Source organism: Panthera leo, chromosome C1, assembly GCF_018350215.1.
Source record: "Panthera leo isolate Ple1 chromosome C1, P.leo_Ple1_pat1.1, whole genome shotgun sequence".
Lineage (NCBI taxonomy): Eukaryota > Metazoa > Chordata > Mammalia > Carnivora > Felidae > Panthera > Panthera leo.
In genome coordinates, this window is record NC_056686.1 from 94,692,075 (window position 1) to 94,704,404 (window position 12,330).

At 40.3% G+C, this 12,330-nt stretch overlaps 1 long non-coding RNA gene across 1 annotated transcript; it reads left to right on the top strand.

Annotated features, from left to right (window-relative positions):
• The first annotated feature begins 433 nt into the window (after positions 1-433).
• LOC122228390 lies at positions 434-10,216 on the top strand. Its single transcript, XR_006206550.1, has 3 exons — positions 434-550; positions 8,730-8,941; positions 10,132-10,216. It is a non-coding gene; the product is annotated as an uncharacterized LOC122228390 (long non-coding RNA).
• The last annotated feature ends 2,114 nt before the right edge of the window (positions 10,217-12,330 follow it).

Below are 12,330 nucleotides of genomic sequence, written 5' to 3' on the forward strand. Positions count from 1 at the left end.
CCTGCAGGAAACCACCTGGTGGTCTCCATTCCTTTGATGAAATACCAGGCACCATTGGGAGAGGAAGTCGAGGGTTGTGTAGCAAGTTTGAAGAGAGAAGCGGAGTTTTGGAACCATCATCCGAGGGTGGGAAAATCTGATTTAAAGCAGTGCAGACATCACGCAACACAGCCATACAAATGCCTTCGTCTGTGACTTGTACAGGGAGCGCGTCTCTCATGCACAAACTTACGACGCCAGACACCTTTGTCCTCAACCGGACCAGTTCTTAGATTTGAAATTTACAATGTGTATTTCTTTCAGGAACCATGGAAAATGAAAGAATACATTAAAAATTTTCTGGTTTTTAAAGCAGCTCTGAGAGCATCCTTTAAAACTCCTGGTTCTCTAGAGAAATTCTCTGAAATACTCCTACAGGTGAGCTAACCAGACCTGCATAGATAGAACAGTATTGACTGCCACAATATCTTACCAAAGTATTACCTGCAGATTTCTGTTTATTTCTGGGATTTGCCCTTGGAGAATTGCAACCAGCCCTCTGAAATGCCAGGTGAGTAACTACGTAGCTGTGTGTCTAGCCCTTCACAAACTCAGTTTTCTCCTTATCAAAGAAAACATAAAAACCGTCATTTGGAATGCAATGGGAAAATGAAATCAAAAGTCCGTTGGTAGGTTCCCCCACTGGGTTATAATATCTAGAAATTTTCCAAAGAAATTCTGCTAAACACACCCACAGCAGAGGTATGAGTTCCTTGGTAACCTAACTGTTAAATGTAGTTTTTAATGCGTGTGTGTGTATGTGTGTGTTTACTGATGAATAAAAGAAATAAAGAAGGAAGGAAGGGAGGGAGGGAGGGGGGATGAGGGAGGAAAGAAAGGAAGAAAGGGAGGAAGGGAGAAAGAGAGAGAGAGAGAGAGAGAGAAAGGCTCCTGGGTGGCTCAGTTGGTTAAGCATCGGACTTCAGCTCAGGTCATGATCTCATGATCATGGGTTCAAGCCCCGAGTTGGACTCTGTGCCTTGAATCCTCTGTTTCCCTCTCTGCCCCTCCCCAACGTGCACTCCCTCTTTATCTCAAAAATAAATAGAAAGAAATTTATTTAATTTATCTAAAATTTGGAAAGAAAGAAAGAGAGAGGAAAAAAAAACTAAATAAAGTTCTATGTGAACTCAGGTATACATACATTTTTAACTTTAAAATCAGAGAAGAATTTGATTTTGAAGAAAAACTGAAGAATATTTCCAAGGAGATTCACTGCCAAAAGGGAAAAAAAACTACACTGCTCTCAAACTGAATTCCTTCTCCCATCTATTCTCTACACAATAACCAGTGGGATCTCTGAGAAACATAATTAGATAAAATCACTCTTCTACTTAAAACTCCCACTGGAGGGGCGCCTGGGTGGCTCAGTCGGTTAAGCATCCGACCTCAGCTCAGGTCACCATCTCGCGGTCCGTGAGTTCGAGCCCTGCGTTGGGCTCTGGGCTGATGGCTCAGAGCCTGGAGCCTGCTTCCGATTCTGTGTCTCCCTCTGTCTCTGCCCCTCCCCCGTTCATGCTCTGTCTCTCTCTGTCTCAAAAATAAATAAACATTAAAAAAAAAAAAAAAAACTCCCGCTGGAAAGGGCTCATCGAAATGTAAACACGGTCATTTCTTGGTGTCTCAGTGCTCTGAGGAAAAGAAAAGTGGATTTTCCTCGTTGAAAGACCAGGCCCAGCCTTGAGAAGGAGTGGGGAAGAGGTCCTAGTGCAGATTGGAAAGCTTCAAATAAAAATAGAATTACGCCTTTTCTCACATTACCATTCATCCTGCCAACCCAGAGTGGGCCATTTCAGAAGGTGATAGGATTTGTTTATTTTATTTATTTACTTATTTATTTATTTATTTATAAATAAATAAATTGAGAGAGAGAGAGAGAGAGCATGAACAGGGGAGGGGCAGAGAGAGAGGGAGACACAGAATCCGAAGCAGTCTCCAGGATCAGATCTGTCAGTGCAGACCCCGACGCGGGGCTCGAACTCACAAGCTGTGAGATCATGACCTGAGGAAGTCAGACGCGCAACCCACTGAGCCACCTAAGTGCCCCAGGGTTTGTTTATTTTAAAGCATTGGGCCTTCTTAGACAGAATAGACTATGGTCTACAAAGAAGGGACTGTTTTCTTGGGGAGTACTTCCTTCTCCCAGTCTTTTTTTTTTTCTTTTTTTTTTTTTTTTTTTTTTTGGACAGTTTATGGTACAAACCGTGGCCTCTCAGAAATGGTACAAACCTTTTCCTCTCTCCTTTGGCTAAAACCCAGTTATGTGGCCACATCTAACTGCAAAGGAGCCCAGGAAGAAAAAGTGGATTTTTGGTAACTGATTTGTAGTCTTGCCCAGGAAGAATATTCTAGAAGATTATTACATTACATGGGGAAAAAGCTCAAGAACAGTGTGCATAATATCAGCCCAAGTTTCCAAATGCCAATATCTGTAAGGGCAGAAGCCATGGCTTTTTCTGTTTCCACATTTGTTCTTTGTTCCTCTGCAGCCATGTTCTACTTCTGGCACATTCATGGTGACCCCATTTGCAAATACACTCCACCACTCTCTGGTGAGCAAAACAGATTTTATTGAGGATCTTGTATTAGAAACAGATATGTAATCAAATCCTTCTATGGGCATCTGTTCTTTCCTCCAAAATTCTCATCCCTTGTCAGTGGTCTGTCCTCACTATCACTCTTCTCTGGCCACATGCTTCCCTTCCACAATCACCAGCCCCTGAAAATCTCCTGACTGCCTTAGCAATTTGCCCCCTGCCCTTTGTTATATGTCCTCTCTGCAAAACAAAAAACCGGTAATAAACTCAAAACCAAGGATATATTTTTTCCTCCAGCGTACCCCTCAAGGAACTTAGCAAACAACTCACTGAACAGAAAAAGCTGCCTTCTTGGGGTGGGGAGCTGTTAAGTAAGAAAATAAATTTAGGGGGCACCTGGGTGGCTCAGTCGGTCGAGCATCCGACTCTTGATTTTGGCCCAGGTCACGATCCCAGGGCATGGGATCGAGCCCTGCATCTGGCTCGGTGCTGAGCATGGAGTCCGCTTAGGATTATTTGTCTCTCTCTCTCTCTGTGCCCCTCTCCCGCTCATGTATTCTCTCTCTCCCTCTCGCAAAAAAAATGAATTTTTGCCATAACATTTCATTTACGTAGAAAAAAAGACTGGAAGGATATTCCCAAAATGTTAACAGTGTTTATCTCTAGGAAACTAGATTACACGTAGTTTTTTTTTTGCCTCCTGTGTATTTCTGTACTTTTCTATAACTTTTGTTTTTGTATTTTTCAAATTTTCTATAGCACATGCTGTATTTCTTTAAGAAGCTGAAAAAAAAAAGAAATTTCTTTTTTGCTCAACTTCAGTGATCATCAGGGAAATGCATTAAAACCACAGTGAGGTACTGCTTCATGCCCGTTAGGGTGGTTGCCACGAAAAAAAGAAAAACAGAAAATAGTAAGTGTTGTCAAGGATACAAACACATTAGAATCCTGTGCATGTGGCCGGGAACTGGTGCAGCCTCTGTGGAACACAGGATGGAGGCTCCTGAAAAAATTAAACCTAGAATTACCATACGATCAAGCAATTCCACTCCTGGGTTTACACCCAAAATAGGTAAAAGCAGCGTCTCAAAACAGTATTGGCACACCCATGTTTCTAGCAGCATTATTCACAATAGCCAAGAGATGAAAGCTACTCAGATGTCTCCCAGGGGATGAATGTATGAACAACACGTGGCATACACATATGGTGAAACGTGATTCTGCCTTGAAAGGAAGGAAATTCTGACCCGTGCACATGGATAAACCTTGAAGACATTATGCTGGGCGAAATAAGGCAGTCACAAAAAGACAAATATTGTATGATCCGCTTATATGAGGTACCTAGAGTAGTCAGATTCATAGAGACAGAAAGTAATATGGTGGTTGCCGGGGCTGGAGGAACGGGGAGTGGGGAGTTAGTGTTGAATGGGTAAGATGATGAAAGATGAGAATGTTCTGGAGATGGATGGTGGTGATGGCTGCACAATAGTATGAATGTACATACTGCCTCTGAACTAAACACTTTAAAATGGTTATTTAAAGTGGTAAATTTTATGGTATGGGTATTTTACCATAATCTGTTTTAAAAGAAATGTATCTTTCCAGAGGCGACTTTATGAGGATTTTTGACTTGGATAGCTTGTGATCTCTTCGGAAAGCCAGATATTTCTATACTTTGGGCTTCCCCACTAGTTAGTATGACTTTTAAAATGAATTTGTAGGGGTGCCTGGGTGTCTCAGTCGGTTAAGCTTTCGACTCTTTATTTCGGCTCGGGTCATGATCGCATGGTCCGTGAGATCAAGCCCCATGTTGGGTTCTGTGCTGACACAGTGGGGCCTGCTTGGGATTCTCTTTCACTCGCGCCCTCTCTGCCCTTCCCCTGCTTGCATGTGCATATACACTCTCTCTCTCTCTCTCTCTCTCTCTCTCAAAATAAATAAACCCTAAAAACTGAATTTGTAAGAGACGTAAGGAAAAATATTTCTACCCAAATTACGCAAGGCTCAGGGATTGATAAGCTATGGCTTCTCTTCCCCAAGGACTTACTATCTAGTAAATGAGAAAGACAGGTAAGCAATTGACTGCAGTCCACAGGGAAATGCAATAGTGGCCTGATGTAGAGACGCAGGCAGTGAATTCTGCCTGGGTGCTTAGCGGGGCTTCCCAGAAAAAGAAATGCTTAAACCGGACCGTGTGGAACACTTAGGAGCTTACTAATAGGGAGGAAGGGGTGCACATTGGAAAGTGAATCGAAATGGAGGGACAGGACTGGGACATGAGGAAAGCAGTCAAACCACAGGTGCCATCCCCCGAGGCCTCCGCCCAGTCATGGGGCATCCTGGCGCTCTCCCTTCTCCCAGTCTTTACCATATTCTATGCTGAAGGTTCCCAAATCTTATTTCCAGCCCTGAACCCTTAGACATCTGTCAAAGGTCATAATATCCAACCACATGTGGAGCCTTCAATTTGAAGTCAGCATGTTAAAGGCAACAACCTCTTTGATCTCAGCTGCAGCAACTTCTTACTTGACACGTCTCCAAAGGCAAGGAGAATAAAAGCAAAAATGAACAATTGGGAGCTCATCAAGATAAAAAGCTTATGCACAGGAAAGGAAACAATCAACAAAACTAAAAGGCAACCAATGGAATGGGAGAAGATATTTACAAATATATAAACACTTTTTATATATTTATATATCAGATAAAGAGTTAGTATCCAAAATCTATAAAGAACTTACCAAACTCAACAGCTGAAAAAAAAAAATCCAGTGAAGACATGGGCAGAAGACATGAATAGACACTTTTCCAAAGAAGACATCCAGATGGCTAATGCACACATGAAAAGTGCTCAACATCACTCACGATCAGGGAAATACAAATCAAAACCACATTGAGATACCGCCTCACACCGGTCAGAGTGGCTAAAATTAACAGAACAAGAACAAATAGATGATGGAAAGGATGTGGAGAAAGGGAAACTCTCTTACACTGCTGGTGGGAATGCAAGTTGGTGCAGCCACTCTGGAAAACACTGTGGCGGTTCCTGAAAATATTAAAAATAGAACTACCCTATGATCCAGAAATAGCGCTACTAGGAATTTATCCAAAGGATATAGGAGGGCTGATTCGTAGGGGCACATGTACCCCAATGTTTATAGCAGCCCAAATATCCATCAACTGATGAATGGATAAAGGTGTGGTTTGTATATACAATGGAATACTACTTGGCAATGAGAAAGAATGAAATCTTGCCATTTGCAACAACATGGATGGAACTGGAGGGTATTATGCTAAGTGAAACAAGTCAGAGAAAGACAGATATCATATGTTTTCACTCAAATGTGGAATTTGAGAAACTTAACAGGAGACCATAGGGGAAAGGAAGGAAAAATAAGTTACAGAGAGGGAGGCAAACCGTAAGAGACTCTTAAATACAGAGAATAAACTGAGGGTTGATGGTTGGGGTGGGGGTAGAGGGTGGGAAAAATGGGAGATAGGTATTAAGGAGGGCACTTGTTGGGATGATCACTGGGTGTTGTATGTAAGTAATGAATCATAGGAATCTAGTCCCAAAGCCAAGAGCACACTGTATATACTGTATGTTAGCTAACTTGACAATAAATTATTTTTTTAATAAATTTGAAAATTATACATTTTGTATTTGTTTTCCTGCAGATAATTTGCCGCATTTTGATAACATTGACTATTTAGCCAAAAAAAAATTAAAAAGGCAAATTTGCCATTTTTCCTCAAATATCAGGGTCCCGTTCCTAACTTATCTTTGTCAATGAAATTATTCTCTTAGTTACCCAGATGTGAAACCTGAAGGGAATTCATTCATTTTTGATTCATTCCGTTTTAAAAACGGAGCTCAAGGGCACCTGGGTGGCTCAATTGGTGAAGCATCCCACTTCGGCTCAGGTCATGATCTCACGGTTCGTGGGTTCGGGCCCCGCATTGGTCTCTGTGCTGACAGCTCAGAGCCTGAAGCCTGCTTTGGATTCTGTGTCTCCGTCTCTCCCTGCCCCTCCCCCACTCACGTTCTGTCCCTCTCTCTCTCTCAAAAATAAACATAAATTTTTAAAAAAATAAAAATAAAAATAGGGGCGCCTGGGTGGCTTGGTCGGTTAAGCATCCGACTTCGGCTCAGGTCATGATCTCACGGTCTGTGAGTTCGAGCCCCGCGTCGGGCTCTGTGCTGACAGCTCAGAGCCTGGAGCCTGTTTCAGATTCTGTGTCTCCCTCTCTCTCTGCTCCTCCCCTGTTCATGCTCTGTCTCTCTCTGTCTCAAAAATAAATAAATGTTAAAAAAAAAATTAAAAAATAAAAATAAAAATGGAGCTCAAATCCACATAACATAAAATCTAGCATTTTACCAATTTTAAAGTAAATAATGTAGTAACTTTCTGTATATTCACCATGTTGTACACCATCACCACTATCTCATTCCTGAACATTTCCAACTCCCTAAAAAGAAATCATGTACTTCTCAATTCCCTCCTTCCCCCATTCCCTTGCAACTTTATTATTACCTATTATTAACTAGTTAACTATTATTAACTATTTAACTATTAATCTTTATTCTGTCTCTATAGAGTTGACTATTCTGGACATTTCTTTAAATGGAATAATAGAATACGTGATCTTTCATGTCTGAATTCTTTCACTTAGTATTATGTTTTCAAGGTTCATCCATGTTATAGCATGTATTCACACTTCCTTTTTCATGGCTGCATAATATTCCACTGATGGCGAGACCACACTTGGTTATTCACATTTTTGTACATCACTATCCATTTTCAGAATTCTTTTCATCTTCTAAAACTGAAATTCACAACCACTGAACAATAACTTTTCTCTCCTCTAGCAATCACCATTGTACTTTCTGCATCCATGAATTTGACTACTCTAGGTACCTCATATAAGTGGAATCATAGAGCCTTTTTCCTTCTATGACTGGTTTATTTCACTCAGCACAATGTCCTAAAATTTCATCCATGTTGTAACTTGTGTCAGAATTTCCTTCCTTTTTAAGACTGAAAAATATTCCATTACATGTATGTACCACACCTTTTTTATCCATCTGTCGATGGATGCTTGAGTTGCTTCCGCCTTTAGATTATTGTAAATAATACTGCCATGACCATGGGTGTACAAATATTTGTTTGAGTTCCTACTTTCAGTTCTTGGGGGGTTTATATCCAGAAGTGAAATTACTGGATCATAGGGTAATTCCGTTTTGAATTTTTGAAGAACCACTATACAGTTTTCCATAGCTGCTGCACCATTTTGCATTCCCACCAACAGCGCACAAGAGTTTCGACTTCTCCCTGTCCTCACCAACACTTGTTACCTTCTGTTGTTCTGCTTGGTTTTGGCTTTCTTTTTGGAACTAGCCATACTAGTAGGTTTGAAGTGAAGTAATGCCATCTTAACAATAATCCATCCCTAAGTATTTTAATATTTTTGATGGCATTGTACATGGAATTGTTTTTTCAATGGTTTTTCATCTTTATTTATTTTTGAGAGACAGACAGAGTGTGAGTGGGGGAGGAACAGAGAGAAAGGGAGACACAGAATCCGAAGCTGGCTCCAGGCTCCGAGCTGTCAGCACAGAGCCCGACGCGGGGCCCAAACTCACCGACTGTGAGATCATGACCTGAGTCAAAGTCGGACACTTAACTAAGCCTCTCACACACCCTTGGAATTGTTTTTTTTTTCATTTCATTTTTGGATTGCTCATTGTTAGCGTATAGAAATACAACTGATTTTTATATATTGATCTCATAGCCCTCAAGGTTGCTGAATTTGTTTACTAGTTCTACATGTGTGTATCTACGTGTATTATGTGTATACCCCATCTGTAAAATGGGATGATAAAACTACCTGTTGTTATGAGGATTAAATGAGTTAACACTTGTCCAGTGATAAGTATTGGCATATAATAAACATATAATAAACTGGCATATAATAAACACTAAAAAACTATTAGACACTAAACATTTATTAGACAGTAAATATTGAAGTCCTATTATATATTTATCTGTAGGACTTGTACAGTGAACAAGACTGACAACAGTCAGTCAACGCGGACTGCTTTAACAAATTACCATAGACTGAGGGGCTTAAATTGCAAACATTTATTTCTCACAGTTCTGGAGGCTGGCAAGCCCAAGATCAGGGTGCCAGCAGATTCAGCGTCTGTTGAAGACGGTCTTTTTGGTTTGCACATGGCCTCCTTCTGTATCCTCACGTGGCGGAGAGACATCATCGTTTTCTGATCAGATCTTCTGATCACACATTGGAGATTAGAGCTTCAACATGTGACTTTGGTGGGCGGGAGGGATCAACATTAATAGCAACAGGTAAGAGTCCTGATCTCATAGAACTTACACGAAATATCCCAAACCCTTTGTACCCAGATTGTTATTTTTCAGATGATTTCTGCTAGGAACCAATTTTTCATGGGTTTCTCATGTTGCTTCCTTTCTTGCAAGCCTCAAGAGGTACAGATGGCTTGATTTTCCGACTGTCTCCCTCTAGAGCAGAGAATGGGTTTGTGTATCGTCTAGCATAATAAAGATAATATCTGCCCCCCTGCCCCCAGACAAAAGTCAGGCAAGGGTTCTTGAAGACCACTGTAAAAGATTTGAGTTCCTCAGGCTTGGGGTTCCTCAGTCATGGCGTATATAGCATTCACTCTGCATCACCTCTATGGGACCTGAGGAGCAAAGAGAATGGATGTACAACTGAAACTCATGCTGCTCTCTGTGCCATGGCTAAGAAAGTCATTTGTCTCTGCTCAGGAGTCTGGTGTCTTCTGCCAGCATCTTTGCAAGGGGCTAACTTTTTTCATTGTGGGTAGGGTAAAATGTCAAACTCTTCACAGCTTTTGAGAACTTCCATCCAGTATGCCGTTACAAGGCATACTTCCTTAAACTCAATTTCTACTTAGTACCTCTACAGTTCTTTTTCTTTTTCTGGCTTTTAGGCTCCTCCATACCTCTCCAACTAAATTGTCCATCTCTTCCTGAAGAAGACCTACTTCATAGGCCAGGAATTTCAAACACGTATTACCATGCTCATTTCTACTTCTTCTTCTTCTTTTTTTTAATGTTTATTCATTTCTGAACGACAGAGAGAGACAGAGCACAAGCAGGGGTAGGGTGGAGAGAGAGGGGGACACAGAATCTGAAGCAGGCTCCAGGCTCCAGGCTCTGAGTGGTCAGCCCAGAGCCCAACACAGGACTTGAACTCAAGAACTACAAGATCACGACCTGAGCCGAAGTCACCTAACCCACTGAGCCACCCAGGCGCCCTGCTCGTTTCTACTTCTGACGCGGGGTTCATATTTCCTCCACTTTGGAATTTCTTCCCCATTCCCTTTCCTCCTACTTAGTCTACTCAAATCCATTTCTCAAGACCTGTTTCAAGTCCAAAACCAGTGGGAAACATCCCCATTGATCATCCTTTCTGTGAACATCTATAGTACTTAAGAATCTGTACACATAACATAGAATTTGAGTATATATTATTTTCTAATACTGTTTTCTAGAGGTTCTACATGGGCATGCATTGCCTCCTCATTCTGACTGTGAGCAGGAAGCTGGGCACAAAGCAGAAATTGAGTGTGATTGACCGCAGTGGTAAGTGCATGTGCACTGAAGGCAGAATCCCAGATCAAAATATCTATGTATTGACTTTGTGACCTTGGGCATAATGCTTAACTTTTCTATGCCTCAGTTTCTTCATCTCTAAAATGGGAATAATGAGGGGTGCCTGGGTGGCTCAGTCGGTTAAATATTGACTCTTGATCTCAGCTCAGGTCTTGATCTCAGGGTGGTGAGTTCAGGCCCCATGTTGGGCTCTGTGCTGGGTGTAAAGCCTACTTTTAAATAAATAAATATATATGTATATATATGTATACATATATACATATACATATGTACATATATATATATATATATGTAAAATGGTAATAATGATCATGGTAACACTATCTCATAGAATTGCTGTGAGAATTAACATAATACACCTAAAACATCCATCAAAGATCAAGTTAGAAACATCACAGAATTTAGCACTATGGAAGCCCATGGAAATACATAGTGTTACAGAGGGTTTCACATCTGAAAACCCTTTCTGCTGTAAACCAACAGGTAAAATTTAACAAGCCTTCTGTTTCACAAGAAAATAAAGATATTCAAAGGTCAAAGGTGAAACCACAGCACAACCCCAAAGAAGAGGGTTAATGTTAAAGCAAGGGGCTATTCTAGAGCATTTGCTGAGACACAGCAATGTCTAGATTACTATCTAAAGCATTTGTTTTAGTGGCCACTTGGAGGCAGCACCATAAGTCTGGAGTCCAAGTGAGTTCAGGGGTAAGATTAGAGACCCAAACATTTATCCAGAAGTTACAAAGGATTACACACTCAGTGAATAGTTCAAAGAGATGAACAGATACCTCTCAAAAGAATATAGTGAAAAATAATAATATCAGTCATGGTACTTGGTACAGGATCCAAAGTCTCTTTTGTGAATTTTTAACCACATGTGAGACCTCAGATAAGTTGGGGGCCTAAATTCAGATTTCCTTTATGTTCCAAAAAAAAATCAAAAACTTAGTCAAAGAGGTCCAATATTGGTAGTACTCTGGCAAAAACAACCACAAATTCTCTCTACTCAGACCTCTAAGAACTCCCACAAAGTTCCAAAGAATGTTAGCTCACAATCAAAAATCACAAAATACATGAGGACATAAAATTCCCTGAGTGAGAGACACAGAAATAATGTATAAGGGAAAAATTACCTTCCAAGTTTTTAAGTATAGATATTAATGGTTACAGAATATTAAGTAAGTATGTATAGTATGTTTACAAAATAAGAGAATTAATTGAAAGTATAAGAAACTAAAAATGACAATACATATGTGAAAAAGAACTAAAGAGATATTCTAAAAATGTAATAACTGAGTTTAAAACTCAGTGGACAGGGGCACCTGGGTGGCTCAATGGGCTAAGCGTCCAACTCTTGATTTCAGCTCAGGTCATTATGTCATGCTTTGTGAGTTTGAGCCCCTCATCGGGTTCTATGCTGATACCATGGAGTTTGCTTGGGATTCTTTTTCTCCCTCTGTCTCTGTCCCTCCCCTGCTTGCTCTCACACACACACACTCTCTCTCTCAAAAATAAATAAATTTGTTTAAAAAAACCTCAGTGGACAGATTAAATAGTAAAGTGACCCAGAAGAAGAATTCATAAATTGAAAAACAAAGCTGAAGAAAGTGTACAGACTTAATATCACAAAGATAATGGAGACAAAGATTAAGGAACATGAAGGCCAAACTCCGTGTCTATTGAACTTTCCAAAAGAGAGACTAAGAAGAAAGGAGGGACAATAATACAAGAGATAATGCTCTTTTCAACAAGTGGTGTTGGGCAAACTGGATATTTCACACGCAAAAAAATGAAGTTGGACTCTTATCTTATACCATATGCAAAAATTAACTCAAAATGTATCAAAAACCTAAACTGAAGAGCTAAAAGTATAAAACTCTTAGAGGAAAACACATGGGAAAATCTTCATGCCATAGGATTTGGCGATGATTTCATGGATATGACACCAAAAACAGGTAACAAAAGAAAAAACAAATTGGACTATCTAAAAATTCTAAACTTTTGTGCATCCAAGGATACTATCAACAGAGTAAAAAGGCAACCCATGGAATAAGAGAAAATATTTGCAAATCATATAT